This window comes from Rhinolophus hipposideros, assembly GCF_964194185.1.
Source record: "Rhinolophus hipposideros genome assembly, chromosome: 9".
NCBI lineage: Eukaryota > Metazoa > Chordata > Mammalia > Chiroptera > Rhinolophidae > Rhinolophus > Rhinolophus hipposideros.
Genome location: NC_138055.1, coordinates 65,774,366 through 65,792,428, shown reverse-complemented (window position 1 = coordinate 65,792,428; position 18,063 = coordinate 65,774,366). Strand labels below are relative to the sequence as shown.

The 18,063-nt window shown below is 36.2% G+C and overlaps 1 protein-coding gene and 1 pseudogene across 2 annotated transcripts in view; both read right to left on the bottom strand.

Moving 5' to 3' along the window:
* CPSF6 (cleavage and polyadenylation specific factor 6) overlaps nt 1–18,063 on the bottom strand; it is a 77,718-nt gene that overhangs the window by 9,306 nt on the left and 50,349 nt on the right. The window lies entirely within an intron of this gene.
* Nucleotides 15,619–16,094, bottom strand: LOC308502331 (translationally-controlled tumor protein-like; annotated as a pseudogene). The gene has a single exon. The product of its transcript is annotated as a translationally-controlled tumor protein-like (transcript).

Sequence of the window (18,063 nt, the reverse complement as noted above, 5' to 3'; positions counted from 1 at the left end):
TCTGTTGGAGGCGCACGTGGCAAGACTCGGGAGTAACAGTAGTCTGGAAGGAGCCATCTTTGTTGGGGGACAGACATGCCTGTTCTGGGGCTGGAAGAGATGGAGTCCCATTCTGAAGCCCCATAAAACCTCAGTCAAGGGTCACCAGCATCAGCCTCTTGGCAAAAGAGCAGAGAAGCAGGACATCTCTTCACCCTGAAGGGGCTTTCCACATGTTTCGGCAACAACCGTCTCCAGAAAGGGGAAACGGACCGTCTGTTGGCCTCTCCTCAGGAAGGACTGTGGCTCAGCCACAGTGCCACTGGCTACGAGGAACAGGTCATTTTCTTCAGTTTTCTGGGCAGTTCAGCTTGAGGATGAAGTGAGAGTAAATAGGATAGATACTCTGGACTGAGTAAGAATCCTTGGAGTGTTTGAACTTCAAAGAAAGAGGTGCTTACAGAAGATAGAACATAACTTTCTGTTAATGTGGCCAAATGGGACCTTAACTAACAAAGCTCCTCTGAATGGCAAAGTAGGACACTGACACAGGGCACCATCCAGGATTTAGAATTATGAAACCCAGGGACTAGATAAATACCTTTTCTTGCCAAACTCATCTTGCCACGAAAAGGTCAGCCATGATTGAATTAGCCCCATCAGAGCCCACAGGTCCTGGGAATGATATAAACTTGGCTCTCGGTACCTCATTCATACTGTCCAATAACCTCTCAAAAATAAGATAAAATAAGGAACTGCATTAATCGCTATGATCCTGGTCAGTCACTCATATTCCATGAAGCTCAACTTCCTCTTCTCTAAAACAACAGTACGAATGTTTACTTTGTAGCTCTGTTGAAATCATACCATGAAGATTCTGGCAAATTTTAAATAGTCAAGCAATGGTAGCTCCTCTTTTCCCCCTCCCTAGTTCACTGCCCTCTCGAAACAATAAAAATAAGTTATTATAAAGTAACCAGAACAATTAAACTGATACAGATTGAGCACTTACAGTGTGCTAAAGACTATTCTAAATGCTAATGTATGATTTCATGATGTGATTAATTTAATAGACTTAAGAAAAATTCCAGACTTTTAATACATCACGTGCCATAGCATTGCCATATAACACTCTCCTGGCTGTCTGAATAAACCACAAATCCAGATAGACAAGATAAGATGAGAACATTATATTATAGTTGACTCAATCTGATATGAGAGAAATCAGAGAAAATTTGTTACCTTCATGGTATCTATTTATTAGTTAACTTTATAAATGTTTGAGGAAAAATAAGGAATAAAAAGATACCAGTTGGAAAAACTAATATTCAAAGTTGATCACAGTAATGAAGATAGTAATGTATTAAAGAAGAGAAAAGACACATTGATCAATGGAATGGAACAGAGAGCCCCGAAACAGAACCACACAAATATGCCCAGTAAGTTTTGACAAAAGAGCAAAAGCAATTCAGTGGAGGAAGGATAGCCTTTTCGGTAAATGGTGCTGGAATAATTGGCCATCCATTGGCAAAAAAATGAACCTTGACCTACACCTCACACCTCATGCAAAAATACTAAAAACGGATCATAAACTTAAATGTAAAACTATAAAACGTGTAGAAAAGAACATAGGAGAAAATCTTTGAGACTAAGGACTAGGTAAAGAGTTCTTAGACTTGACACCAAAAGCATAATTCATAATAGGAAGAATAGGTAAGTTAGACTTCATCAAAATAAAAAGTTTTTCCTCTGCAAAAGACTGTATTCAAAGGATGAAAAGGCAAATTAGAGACTGGCAGAAAATATTTTCAAATCATATGCCAGACAAAAGCTTTCTAGCTATAACATAAATAACCTTCAAAACTCAGCATCAAAAATAATCCAATTAGAGAACTGGACATTGACATAGAAAAGACATTCACAGACATTTCACCAAATAGGACATATGGTGGCAAAAACACATGAAAAGACTTTCAACATTGTTAGCCACTAAAGAAATGCAAATTAAAACTACAATGAGATATCATTACACACATATGAGAATGGCAAAAATGAAAAAGAGCAATAACACCAAATTCTGGCAAGCATGCAGAAAAACTGGATCACTCATATATTGCTGGTGTGGATGTAATATTTTATATTCTGGAAAACAGCAATTACTGTCAAAATTTAAAGTGGACTAACCATACAACCCCGCAATCCACTGTTGGGTGTTTGTCCCAGAGAAACGTTTTATTTCCACATAAAAACGTGTACATGAATATTTATAGAAGCTAAATAGCCCAAAACTTTAAACTATCCAAATTTCCTTTAATGAAATGTTTAAACAAACCGTGGTGTGTCCACACCGTGGAACACTACTCAGCAATGAAAAAAAATCCCCCAGAACAAAAAACAACTATTGATACACAGAACATCTTGGAGGACCCTCAAGGAGATGATGCTGAACGAAAAACACCAATCTCAAAAGGATACATGTGGGATGATTCCACTTATTTAACATTTGCGAAATGCCATAATAATAGAGATGAAGAATAGAGTATTACTTGCCAGGGATTAAGGTTAGGGATGGGAGGGAGAAGATGGGTGTGGCTATAAAGTGGTGACAGAAAGGTGTCTTGTGGTGATGGGTGTAGTTGAATATCTTGATTGTGGTAATGACCATTCAAAGCTCCACAGATGAGAACACAGCATCGGGACACACAGATGCACACACAGGCATGCACACACACACGTACTGGCATGAGTACCTGGTGGCATTTAAATAAACTCTCTAAATTGTACCAATGTCAATTTTTTGACTTTGATGCTGTATTATAGTTGTGCTAGATGTTAACATTAGAGGAAGCTGATGGAAGAGTGCCCAGGGTCCCTCTGTACATTTCTTTGCAAACTTCTATGAATTTATAATTATTTCAAACTAAAGAGTTAAAAACAGCTGGTATGAACATTATAAAAATATAATTTATTTATGATAAAGAGGTTTGCCAGGTATACTGAAAGACTTTTACATTTGTTAAACTTTCCTAAAAATAAAACCCACTTCCTTCTCTTCCCTTTTATTGAAAATATTTTAACAGAATGACTTTTGACAATTAGAGCTGGTATAGACAAATCAAGCCAGTGAGAAATATACTTAAATGGTTTCCAGGTGACCATAAATGAGCTGGACAATTTGTCATTTTAGGAAAAGGAAAACAATAAGCTGGGCATGAAAATGTATCTTTTATCTTTAGAATTTTTCCTGCATGTATTGAAGATTGCTTAGACCTCAATATTGTTTTTATTTTTTGTTTAACTTATTTATTTAATTTTGTTTCATGACCTTAAAAAGAGGACAGATGTTGCAAAATTGTAAACAACACAGAATTGTTTTTAAAAAAGAAGTAAATTCCCCTGCCTATAAATCAAAATTGATTCTAATAAAAATACCAAGAGGATTGGTTTTGTTTTTTGGAAAGTAGATGAACTAATTCTAAAGTTCATACAGAAAATGACTGGTGACTTTAAAACACGTCTACCAATTCTTTAAGAGATGGGGCTCGAGTCCCTCCTTTTGAGTGTGGCTAGACTTACTTCTCATGAATATGATAAAGTGACAGTGTGCCGTTGCTGAGAATAAGTCATAAGTTATGTGGCCACCTCCTTGATGTTCTTGGATCAGTGCTCAGGAGGAAGTCAGCTTCAACACTGTGAGGATCCACACTAAGTTCTCTGGAGAGGTCCATGTGGTGAAGAACTGAGGCCTCTTGCCAAAGCCCACAGGGAAATAGATCCGCCAGCCCCAGTCAAGCCTTCAGATGACTCCAGCCTCAGCTGAGATCTTGACTACAACCTCCTGAGCGCCCCTGAGTCGGAACTACCCCGCTCAGCCACTCCCTAACTCTTCACGCACAAAAATGGTGAGATAGTAAATGTTTATCATTTAAGTCACTAGGTTTTTAAGGGTAATCTATTAGATAGCAATAGGTAATTAATGTAATGAATAAGGAAAAACAGCCACAAAATCTTGAAAGAAAATGAAGGAGGATTAACCTGATTATGTAGTAAAACGCATTCTAAAGCTTCAATAATTAAAACAATATGTCACTGGCATAAGAATAGACATTCAGATAAAAAATATAATAGAAAGTTGATAAATACACATATCCATGTGAAAATGTATGGTATATGGTAAAGGCAACATTTTAAATCAATGGGAGAATAAATGGAATATTAAACAAACAGCACTGTACAAACTGAAGAGCCATCTGGAAAAGCAAGTTGGATCAATACTTTATACTTTATAAAAAATGAGTTATAGATAGATCAAATACTTACATATTAAATATAAAAAATAAATGAAACTAAATTATAGAAGAACTTAAAAAAAATCTCTGAGTAAAATCTCAAGAAAGCCTTATAAGATAAGACTGATCAATTTGATCACACACACACACACATACACACACTTTCTGCATGCAAAAACATTACAAAGACAAATGACAAACTGGAAAAAAATATTTGCTGCTCATATCACAGAAAGAACTTGTCTTCCTAATTTATAAAGAGCTCCTATAAATCAATAAGAAAAAGACCAACAACCCTATGAAAAAACGAGTAACAAACAATTGTCAAACAAGGAAATACACATGGCTTTTAAACATATGAAAAGATACTTAATGATACTCATAATACGAGTTAACTCAGAAATATGAGTTAAAACTACAGAGTGATACTACTTTTGATCTATCAGATTTGCAAAGATGAAAAGGCTTGATGAAACCCTATGCTGGCAAGAGTATGGAGAAGCAGACACTCTTGTGCATTGTGGGTGGGGGAATGAATTGACATTTCAAGGTCATTTTGGCAATTTTGTTATTTGTCCAAACTACAGATTTACTCAGCACATCTATTTCTAGGTTTTTATCTCATAAATATAGTCTTACATGTATAAAATGAGATACATGTAAAGTTATTATTTGCAGCATTGATTATAACAGCAAAAGATTAGAACAGCTTAGGCATTTAAAAGGAACACGTGCAGTAAATTATGTCACACGAATACAATGAGATAATATGTAGTCATAAAAAACGGTTAAGAAAGCTAATTATATACAGATATGATATATATGCAAGACACATTTAAACGGTAAAAAGCAAGGTGCCAGGGGTTAATACCGTGGGAAGGGAAACAGATTTCACTAAAGTAATCGAGCCAGTCACTAAACAAATACAAAGTCAAATAACAATAATGACAAGCCCTGGAGAGGTAAGGGGCCGGTATCCAGAGTTGATACAATATATGATCTAAAAAGTCCACTTTCCAACCAATATTTGCAAATGTATTCCACAGCACAAAGGAGATGAGTGGTAGCAAAGTTGCATTGAGCTAAGGAAATAACTACACATGGTAAAGTAATATTATAACAGTGTACTGTTAGGTTTATAACAATAATAGATGTAATATGCTTAACAACAATACCACAAAAAGGGGAAAAGGAACAGAACTACTTAGGAGTCACATTTCTCTGTATCACTGGAATTAAGGTAGTCTAAAGCTGAAGCTGATTTCAATCAATTAAGAAACATATGGTAAAAACTAGAGCAACTCTAAAACCACGCCTAAGAAATAGCTTAAAATCATTAAAGAAATCAAGATGTTACATTACAAAAATGCATTTAGTGCAAAAAAAATGCAGTAAAAGAGGAATAGTGGAACAAAAAAAGACATGGGTGTATAGAAAACAAATAGGAAACATGGCAGGTGAAATTCCAGCTATATCGGTAATAACATTAAATGTGAATGGGTAAGAGAAGAAATAATAACAACTCTTCACAAAAGCTACCAAAAAAATCGAAGAGGAAGAAACAGTTCCCAACCCATTTTATGAAGCCAGTATTACCCTGATACCGAAACCAGATAAAGACATGACCAGAAAACAGATCAAACAGACCAAAATGTCTTATGAATATGGATGCGAAAGTCCTCAACAAAATACTAGCAAACTGATGCAACCACACATTAAAAGAATTATCCACCATGACCTAATAGAATTTCTCCCAAGAACGCTAGGTTGGTTTAACATCTGAAAATCAATGTAATATATCACATCAATAGAATAAAAAACAAAAATCACATGATAATCTTAATAGATGCAGAAAATGCATTTGAAGAAAACCAATACCCTTTCACGGTGAAAATACTCAACAAACTAGGAATAGAAGGGAACATCACTGACCTATAGATTCAACAAAATACCTATCAGAATCCCAGCTAACTTCCTTGTAGAGACTGACAAGCCAATTCTAAAATTTATATGGAATTGCAAGGGACCCAGAATAGCCAAAATAATCTAGAAAAAGAAGAGCAAAGTAGGATTCACACTCCTCGATTTCAAAACTTACTATAAAGCAACAGTTATGAAGACAGGGTACTGGGTAGGATGGCTAGAATTAAAAAAAAAACAAAAACAGATAATAACAAGCATTGCTGAGGGTGTGGAGAAATTGGAACCCTCATACATCGCTGGAAGGAATGCAAAAATGGTCCAATCATTCTGGAAAATAGCCTAGCAGTTCTTTAAAAGGTTAAACATACCTTATAATAGTCAAAAAGTGGAAACGACTCAAATGTTCATGAACTGATAAATAGATAAATAAATGTGGTACATGCATTTAACAGAATGCATAGAACGGCATATTATTCAGCCATAAAAAGAAATGAGGTACTGATACTTGTTACAACATGGATGAACCTTGAAAACATTATGCCAAGTGAAAGATGACAATCATAGAAGAGCACATATTGTATTCTTCCATTTAAATGAATTGTCTAGATAGGCAATTCTGTAGAGACAGGAAGTAGATTAGTGGTTGCCTACAGCTAAGGTACATTGGGGAGAAATGAGAAGTGACTGCTATTGGCTGAAAAAAATGTTTTAAAATTTATTTATCTGTGATTGCATTTATTTGTGAATATATGAAACCCACTGAATTGTATATTTTAAATGGGTGTATTGTATGGTATATTAATTACATCTCAATAAAGCTGTTTTTTTTTAAGTGGCCAAAGATAAAACACTTGTTACATATGGAGGAACAAAGGATGACATCAGAATTCTTGTCAGAAACAACACAAACAATGAAAACATTGGAGCAATATCTTTAAGGTTCTGGAAAACAAAAACTGTCAGTGTGGTATTCTATACACAGAAAAATATCTTTCAAAAATGAATGTGCAATTATCACACTTCTAAATAACACTTAAGTCAAAGAAAGTCTCAAGAGAAACAAAAAAATAGTTTAAACTAAATGAAAATCAAAAAATAGAGCTTATTAAAATTTATGGGATGCAGTGGAAACGGTGCTTAAAGAGAAATTTGTAGCATTGAATACATGTATTAGGAGAGAAGATCTAAAACAAAGAATCTAAGCTTCCACCTTAGGAAACTAGAGAAAGCACAATTTAAGTCTAAAGTAAGCAGAGGAAAAGAAATAATATAAATTTGAGCATAAATCAATAAAACTGAAAACAGGTAAACAATAGAAAAATATCAATGAAACAAAAATATGGTTCTTTGAAAAGATCAATAAAATCAATAAACCGCTACTAGACTAACCACGTAAAAGAGAAGACACAAACAGGCTAATCAGTACATGTGCTAATTAGTACAAGTGCTGATAGGAGGATGAACCTTGAAAATATGCTAAGTGAGAGAAGTTAGTCACAAAGGACCACATGTTATATGATTCCATTCACCTAAAATGTCTAGACCAAGGAAATATATACAGAAAGTAGGTTAAGTGGCTGCCTAGTGCTCGGCAGGGAGAGACTTTAGAGGATAGTTGGGTGATATGTAAAGTGCATCTAGTTTTTTGATGAAGTGATGAAAATGTTCTAATTAAAATTTTAAATAAGAGTTTGAACATTCCTTTGGTTGACACAGAGAATATGACACAGAGATATGCTTTGTTTGATCAACAGTGTTTTTTAAAATTTCAATAGGTCACCAAAATGTAAATATCTGAGATTTCATATAAAAATCTGAAATTTTTTGCTTCTCTCAAAAAGTTAGAACATGTATCATTTCTGGGTCCTCAATTCTACAAGATGCGGTCCCTCAGATGGAACACGTGCTCTCTAGTTTGTCCCCATTACTCCCACCTGGCCTGCTTCTCTCATTTACATCACCTATTTGTCCCAGGAACACATTTGGATTTGTGTCCCTCTGCCTTAATAAATGGTTATCTATTAAGTAATTTTAAATTTACAAGTATATTTAAGGTCTTTGTGGAAATCATTAGAAATGTCCACAAATATTCCAGTTTTCCTCTTCCTTCCATGAATGTGGCTGAATTGTACTTCCCACCCACCAGGAATTTAGGCATAGCCATGGGTGGTGAGCAGAATAATGGCTCCCCAAAGATGTCCATGCCTTAATTCCCTGAACCTGTGAATATTATATGATACATGGCAAGGGAGAATTTAGCTTACACAATGGAATTACAGTTGCTAATCAGATGACCCTATAATAAGGCGATTATCCTGAATGATAATCCAGATGGGCCCAATGTAATTACGAGGGGGAAGAGGGAGGCAGAAGAGTCAGTGTCAGCGTAATGAGATGTGAGAAAGACTCAGCAGGCCATTGCTGATTTTGAAGATGGAACAGGACCATGAGCCAAGAAATGAAAGCAGCCTGTAGAAGCTGAAAAAGGAAAAAACAACATACCAAAACCAATTCTTCCCTTGAACTTCCAGACGAGATGCAGGTCTCCTGAAACCTTGATTTTAGCTAAGTGAGACCCATTTTGGAATTCTGACCTCCAAAACTGTAAGATAAGTTGGTCTAAACCACTAAATGTGTGGTAATTTGTTACAGCAGCAATGATATACCATGTAACTTATTTTAACAACATATGAGAGTAACATTTAATTGCCATTGTGAGACACCGCTGCACTCCCTTTGAATTAACCATTGTAAATTGTAGAAGGCAGAGATGGAGTGTTCATCCAATGTGCATCCCTGAATGAGGAACAGTGATCCAGCATGGATGTGTAACATGAATTAAAAAACAAAACAAAAAGACCCTTTGTTTTTAAGCCACTGAGATTTCAGGATTTTGTTAGTGTAGTATAACCTAACCTATCCTAACCGAATGGCCCTCTAAGGAAGGAATCATACAACCAATTTGTTATTCTCACTATATTAATGGGGAGCAGGGGTGCTTTTTTCAGCTTCTGATAAATACTGCATCCTCATTAAAAGGAACAGTTGCATAATAAATGAGGAAATGAAAAATATTGTTCTAGTGACTGAAAGTAGGAAAGTCCCTCAAAATCCTTAAGGTTTATGCACGCATACTTAATGCATTTTATGTTATTTTTGAATAGATAATACTTGGGGGTGGGTCCATATTAGCTGAAAACTCTTATAATACTTCCCCCCCCTACAATTCCATGGTGTGTACTATGTAATTACATCTTCATATGACAATGATTTTGTAATATAGACTATGGAGATGAAAAGGAGTTTAGTCTTTGTTCTAGAATGGTTGATCAAAATTTATTTTTTGCTACTGAAGATATCAAAAAAAGTTTCAGTTTCACAATTAGAGGTAATTTCAAGTAAATGTTCAAGGTGGCGATCAAATTTGACACACTTCTATCTTTTTTTTCTTTATAAATAAGCTGTCCGGTTTCAGGGCATTTCAAGATTTTCTTGTGCAATGACTCATCTCAAATCCTCCATCTACTCAGTTTTTCACCAATGTCCTTTTAGTGACATGAGTTTTATGTTATCTTTCAGGTTCACTAGTTTTTGTCAAATCAGCAAGAAATTTGTATTTTTTTCCAATGTGTTTTCATGTCATTCATTCCTCTTCTTTAATTGTATTATCAGATAATCCAAAAGCCTATACTTTTATTAATTTATTATTTATTAATTCCTCCTATAAATTATCGCTTTTGTGTGACCTGAAAATATTTGGTACAATTTGCTACTCAATGTGAGAATAATTTTTATTCATTTATATCATTTTTGACTTATTTTTTAAAATCATTTTTGTTTCATATTCTATTTGGTTTTTTATCTGAATTTTCCCTTGGTTCCTTTTCTTCTTTTTTAAAAACAGCATTATTGAGATATAAATGACATACAACAAACTGCAGATTTTTAAAGTATACAATTTGATAAATTTTTAAATATGCATACATTTATGAGGCCATCACCACAGTCAAGAGGGTGAACATATTTTTCACCTCCAAAAGGTCTACATTCATCAGATATACGCTTTGCAAAGATTTTTTCTCCCGGTCTTTTCATTATTTGTCTTTTGAAAAGCATGCTTTTAAATTATGTTGCTGCTTGATTTATTTTTTTCTTCTTCTCTTGATTATGCCATTGGTGTTGTATCTAAAAACTCTTTGGCTAATACCCATGGCATACAGATTGTCTCCTATTTTTCTTCTAGAAGTGTTATAGTTTTAGGTTTTTCATGTAGGTCTACGATCCATTTTATTTTTTGTATGTGGTGTGAAGTATGGATTCAAGTTCATTTTTTCATACGTGGGTGTCTAATTGTGCCAGCACCAATTTTAAAAGGTTATCCTTTCTTCACTAAGCTATCTTTGTGCCTTTAAGACATTTTTTATATTTACAGAAAAGTTGCAAAGCTAGTACAGGGAATTTCCTCACTCCATTTCCCTAATGTTAATCTCTTAGTTTTGACAAATAAACAGGAGTTATATAAGATCTTAACATTAGTACATTGCTATTAACTAAATTCCAGACTTTATTTAGATTTTACTAGTATTTCCACTAATGTCTTTTTTCTGTTCCAGGAACCAACCCAGGAGATCACATTGCATTTGTTTTCATGTCTTCTTATGTTTTCTTGGTTTACACATACGTCAAATAAAAATGCACTAGACCAAAGTCTTAAAACACAGACAGGAAAGAACATGAAGTATCATTTTAAAGCACTAATAGTTCTGGCTCTGAAGATTCTAAAGCAAAATACAGGATTTCCTTTCAGAGGTCATACTAAACAGGGGCATTTTTAAATAACAAATATTTCATAGGAATCATCAAAATAATTGCTGCTTTTAATCCATGAGCATTTGGGAAAATATTAAAATGAGGAAAGCAAATGTAACATTTATCCAAAATACTTTATTAAGGATTAATCAAAAAATGGGAAAATATGTACAAAATTAGGTGATAAATAAGATAAATTAGATGGCAATTAATAGTCCACTATTGGAGATTTTATTTCAGACAATTGTTGATTATTGTGATTATTGTTGATTATTGTGGAATACAGTTATGATAGAAAAACCCTATGAGTGATTTTTAACTTTCTTGTCAACTGAAAACTATCTAGCTGTGGCTTTATTCTATAAAAAATAAAGCTTTATAGAATAAAGCCACAGCTAGATAGTTTTCTATCTGGATGATTTGCACCTGCTGTTGAACAACATTTGTAGTCAGTTATATGACGACACAGCTGTAATGAAAGGTTCGAGAACAGAGTACTCTTTAAAAACATGAGTAAGTACACAGTATGTGCTCTGTCTAGGTAATTCTTTCAGTCTCATTGGAAAAAAATGCACTTTCTCACTACAGGGATTTGTTGACTTGGACTCGACATTTTGCAACTGTTATTAGTCTTCTTTTCAGGTTCATCTCTCAGATGAAGAGTTTTAAAGGTACACAACAACTTAGATGATCTGCCCGTGATAAAGCTTTCACACTTTGCAAAATTTAAGGACTCTACATGTTTCTTATTTTTTAAATGTGTTAAAGTCTTTCATTATCACTTTTTCGGCAGTTTTAAAAATTGTGGTGGGGCGGACAGTTAGCTCAGTTGGTTGGAGCATGATTCTTGTAACACCAGAGTTGCCAGTTCGATCCCTGCATTTGTCAGCATGAGCTGCGCCCTCCTCAACTAGATTAAAACAGCTTGACTTGGAGCTGATGGTTCCTGAAAAAACACACTTAAAGTAAATAAAAAGTTTTAAAAAATTGTGGTAAAAAATACTAATATAAAATTTAACCACAGTTTTAAGTACTGTGTTTCCCCGAAAATAAGACCTAACCGGACAATCAACTCTAATGTGTCTTTTGGAGCAAAAATTTATATGACTCGGTTTTATTTTACTATAATTTACTTATATTAATTTTTGCTCCAAAGGACGCAATAGAGCTGATTGTCCGGCTAGGTCTTATTTTTTGGGAAACACGGTATGTAGTTCAGTAGAGTTAACTTTACTTACATTGTTCTGTAACAGATCTCTGGAATTTTTTCATCTTGTAAAACTGAAAAACTGAAAAAAACAACAACACTTCATTTCTCTGTCCCGTCTCTGGTAACCACCATCCTACTTTCTGTTTTCATGATTTTGAAAAGAAATTTGGAATCATGATTTGATTAGGGACTACTCTAGATCTCTCATATAAGTAGAATACAGTATTTGTCCTTTCTAACTGATTTATTTCACTCCGTGTAATGTCCTCGAGGGCACCGTTACACGTGACAGGATTTCCTTCTTTTTTCAGGCTGAATAATATTCCGTTGTCACATTTTATTTATTCATGTGTTGATAGACATTTGGGCTACTTCCACATCTTGGATATTGTGCATAATGCTGCACTGAACATAGGTTTGCAAATACAGGTATTTCTTCAAAATCCTGCCTTCAATTCGTTAGGATATATACTGGAAGTGGGATTACCAGATCATAAGGTAGTTCTATTTTCAGGTTTTTGAGGAACTTCCATGTTGATATCCACAGTGGCTACACCATTTTACATTCCCACCAGTAGTTCATCAGGGTTCCGATTTCTCTACATCCTCATCAACACTTGTTTTTTGAAAAAGAATTAATTTAATTTAATAGTGGCCATCCTAATGAGTACGAGGTGATATCCCACTGTTGCTTTGATTTGCATTCTTCTAATCATTAGTGATGTTGAGCATCTTTTCATATGCTTGTTGGACGTTTGTATGTCTTCCTTGAGAAATGTCTATTCATGTCATTTGCCCATTCTTTAATCAGGTTGTTTCTTTGTTGTTGAGTTGTTAGAAGTTTTTATATATTGTAGATATTAATCCTTTATCAGATATATAGTTTATAGTTTTATCCCATTCCATAGGTTGCCTTTTCACTCTGTTGATTGTTCCTTTAATGTGCAGAAATTTATAAGTTGGATGTGGTCCCATTAATCTTTTTTGTTGCCTGTGTTTCCAGTGTCATATCCAAGAAATCATTGCTAAGTCCAATGTCATCAACTTTTTCTTCTATAGTTTTCATCAACTTTTTCTTCATTATAGTTTATAATTTTAGGCCTTTCTTTTTTTAGATTTTTTTTTTTTTATTGGGGAAGGGGAACAGGACTTTATTGGGGAACAGTGTGTACTTCCAGGACTTTTTTCCAAGTCAAGTTGTTGTTCTTTTCAATCTTAGTTGTGGAGGGTGCCATTCAGCTTCAAGTTGCTGTCCTTTCAGTCTTAGTTGTGGAGGGCGCAGCTCAGCTCCAGGTCTAGTGGCAGTTACTAGTTGCAGGGGGCGCAGCCCACCATTCCTTGCGGGACTCTAGGAATTGAACTGACAACCTTGTGGTTGAGAGCCCACTGGCCCACGTGGGAATCGAACTGGCAGCCTTCAGAGTTAGGAGCATGGAGCTCTCACTGCCTGAGCCACCGGGATGGCCCTATAATTTTAGGTCTTATATTTAGGTCTTTAATTCATTTTGAGCTAAATTTTGTATAAGGTGCAAGGTAAGGGTTTAACTCTCTCTTTTGCATGTGGATGTCCAGTTTTCCCAACACTATTTGTTGAAGAGACTGTCCTTTTTCCATTGTGGACTAGACACCCTTGTCAAAGATCATTTGACTGTATATACAACGGTTTATTTCTGGGCTCTCTATTCTGTCCCACTGGTCTATGTGTCTGTACTATCAGTTTTTTGTTGCCTAAATTGTCCCCAATTTGGCCAGGGGAGCACCCACTCTAAGTGGCTTCTGGGTCATTTTGACATGTTTCCATCATTCTTTGAGAATTTCCTTGCTTTCTGGCACAGATATTCTGTTCTCATCATTCACTTTGCCCATGACAGCCACCAAATCAGCCATTTCTCTAAGGAGCCCTCACTTTTTTCAGTGGATGAGATATTTAGAAGTTAAGCTCTAGATGCTACGTATTGAAGTTAATGAGGATTGATATTCAAGTGTCCCTGTTCCTAGGCCCTCGCAGTGGACAAAGATAGGAAATATATTTATGTACAGAAAACTCCAATCCAAAACCACAGGGCTCATTCTAGTTTTCACCTTTTCTGTATTTTTAACTCTTGTCAGACAGTGAGAAACCTGTCTTCTACTTTTTCCTCTTTGATTAGTTCCGCCATATGTAACTAATCTCCTATCTCCATTGCTACCCTCTTAACCCACACAGATATCTCCTTTCACTGCATGGGCTCCGCCACGCCATACTGGGCCCCCCCTGCACGAATGCCCTTCTCATACCCCTTTAGAGCCTCTGCCTCCCCATGCGCCGTTACTGCCATGCATGGATGCCCTCCTCACACCCTCCAGGCGGTGACAACCCACATCAGCTTTCTTCCCCTTTCTCAGGCTCTGATTCCCTGCCAAGATGCAGCCCATCACGGACCCCTTCCTCATTCACCTGGGGTTGTAATACTCTACAAGACTTCCTCCACATGGACACTTTGGACTCTAACCTACCCTAGCCCGCAGCCCACTGGAACACACACACACACACACACAGAGGCTACCGCTTCCATCCATATGGACACTTTGGTCGGTCCGTTTGGGCTCAGACAGCTTATGTAAGGCTGCCCCCATGTGGGCAGCCTCGACTCCTTGCTTGAGCTCTGACCCACACACTGGCCAACTACCTGCATTGATTTCCTTTTCACCCTGCTCAGGTGATGCCAGATCACCCTTTTTTATTCTCTGGAAGGTTTTTTGTAATTGGTCTTATTTCTTCCTTAAATGTTTGAAAGAATTCACCAGTTGTTTTCTTTGTGGGGATTATGAAATTCAATTTCTTTGATAGATAAAGGACTACTCACTTTTCTTCTGTCAGTTTTGGTAAGTTGGGTTTTGCCCTGGGAATTTTTCCAATGAGTATAAATTTTCAAGTGTATTAGCATAATTTGTTAAATGCCCTTATTTTTTAAGTTATGCAAAACTTATATTCATTTTCCCCTTTTCATTCCTGACACTGATTAGTTTTACCTTCTCCTCAATCTCTATCAGTCTCATCAGGGAGAGATTTTATTGATTTTATGATCTTTTTCAAGTACCAATTGTTGGTGATGTTGATTCTCTGTTTACTATTTCACTGACTTCTGGATTTATCTCTATAATTGTCTTCCTTCTATTTTTTAAATTTGTTGTGTTTTTTTTAAGTTTAAATGTATTGTATTTTTAAACGACTTACATGGCATGTTTTTCTTAAAATAATAATAATAAAAAATAATAATAATCATGCCTGTGCTCCAAATAAATCAGTCAAAATAAAAGAAGAGCTCAAGATAACATCAGTCCCAATTGTTCTAGTCCTGGTGGGTGGATGAAAAGCAGCAGCCAGTTATGGTGATGACCGGTGATAGATCCAAATTGCCAAATTTGTTAACATTTTTCCATTTCTAAACCAGCCTTAAGGAAAAGCATAGATGGGGTCACGCCCTCCTCACGGTAGTCCAGCACAGCAACCATGCCATCTGGATTCATGTTCTCACCAATAAAGAACCGGTAGCTTTTGAAATTAGCAAGGATGTACTTGATTTGTTCTGCAGCACCCGTCATAAAGGTTTTACTCTGTCTGGTCTCTGCTCTTCAAGTTTCCCTTTGATCGATTTCATGTAATCTTTGATGTACTTCTTGTGGGCTTCTTTTGTGAAGCTGGTTTCCTGACAATGATGGTTCATGACAATATCAACACCAGTGATTACTTTCGGTACTGAGCCTTCAGAGCCTTCAGTGGAGGCATTGCCTCCAATGAGTGAGTCATCCATGTTACGCTCTGTCCTACTGACCATCTTCCCCTCCACCTCCAGGCAAAGGACATCCGTGATCTCCTGGATCTTGTAAATGTCAGCGTACATCTTATCATGGCAAATGAGGTCGGGGTAGGTGATCACGACTGTGGCTGGAAGGAGGACAGGGAGGCACTGGCTTAGCAGGAGCCCCGTGCTGGGGTTGAGGGGCGGGGGAGCGGGCGGAAAAGCAAAATTGCTGTTGTTTTGGTATCTGGAGGTAGCTGCTTAGATTGGGGGATAGATAGCAAACTTTTTCTGTAAAGCACCAGATGGTAAACATCTTAGCCTTTGTGAGCCATACAGTATCTGTTGTTACTTTGCTGTTGAGCAGCCACAGACATACGTATAAGAATGAATGTGTTTGTGTTCCAATAAACCTTAATTTACAAAAACAGACAGGGGCCTGGATTTGGCCTATGGGCCATATTTTGCTGACCACTGACTTAGATCATTTTTAGATCCCTTATAGACCTCTTTCCATTGTCTGTTATTTCTCTTGGCTTTTGTCCACGCCTTGTCTTCTGATTAGGTCAGGTTTTTTTTCTTTTGACTGAAATGTCAGAATTGCATTTCATGAACTACAGTTTAAAGCTCTGGATGATGCTATCCTTCCTCCAGATAACTTACTTTTGTTCTGCCAGGCAGGCAGGCTAAAGTCACCTACAGTCCCTTTAATCCAAATAGGGATTGAGAAAACCTGAAGCTAGATGAACCCTTTTGGGTCCCAAATTAAAACTTGAGGTGTATGCTTTTTCTTTGCAGCCTTCCACTCTAATTTTTGTCCTTTAAGGCACACACATCTGTTAAAACTGTTTAGCTTTTAGGGCTCTTGGACTCTACTTTCAGAATCGGCAGGGAAGTGGTCTCAGATGCCATATGCTCATCTCCTTTCCTAGATTTTTAACCCCACAATACCTCAGGCATTTCTTGCTTTCAAACAGGTACATAATTTCTCCAAGTTTTCCAGTTGTTTTCAGTGAGAAAGTAGGCCCAAGACATCTATTCTACCATTGCTGGAAACAGAATTCTCTGTAGTAACCATTCTGGGTCAATATTTCCTAGTACAGAGTGTGCCTTTTCACTGTATAGACTTGGGTCTTCAGTTCAGGAAATTATGTTGATTTTCTACTTAGAAGTTCAATTATGAATTTCCTTTTTTGCCTGCCTTTCTCCTAGCTCTGTAATTTAAAAATTCTTCTTTAAAAGAAATAATTCTTAAGCTTTAAAACACTTTGATCTCACTGTGCTCCTTTCAGTTTTATTTTCATTTCTACAGTGGTTTTGCTTTTTTCTCTTATTTCTTTCCTCAGTCTGTGATTTCATATTTCATCTTCTGTTATTTAGCCATCTATATTCCTTATTTTTACATTGTTTTCTTCTACCATAGCAGTACATAGTCTCCCCTTATCTGTGGTTTCACTTTTTACAGTTTCAGATACCCGTAGCCAACCGTGGTCTAAAAATATTAAATTTCCCCAACCATCAACATCATCATGGCCCAACAATCCAGGATCTCCTGAAGCAGATGATCCTTCTTCTAATGTATCATCAGAAGGTCAGTAGTGGCCCAATGCTACGTCACAATGCCTGTGTCATTCATGTTATCGCATAGGCCTTTTATCATCGTACATCACAAGAAGGGTAAGTACAGTATAAGATTTTGAGAGAGAGACCACATTCACATAGCTTTTATTACAATATGTTATTATAATTATTCTATTTCATTATTGTTGTTAATCTCTTACTGGGCCTAATTTATAAATTAAACTTTATCTACACATAAACTTTATGTATGAATAGGAAAAAACATAGTATGTATAGGGTTCGGTGCTATTTGAGGTTTCAGGCATCCACTGGGGGTCTTGGAACATATCCCCTGTGGGTAAGGGGAAATGCCTGTAATTGCTTCATTGATTTTAAGTCATGGCAAATGTTTGGCAGGCCAACTTCTTACATTTGCAGGGCCTGGGCAAGAGTACAAATGGGAACCCCTGACCATATGTCTAAATTTAAAAGCTATAAATCAAGCTTTAAA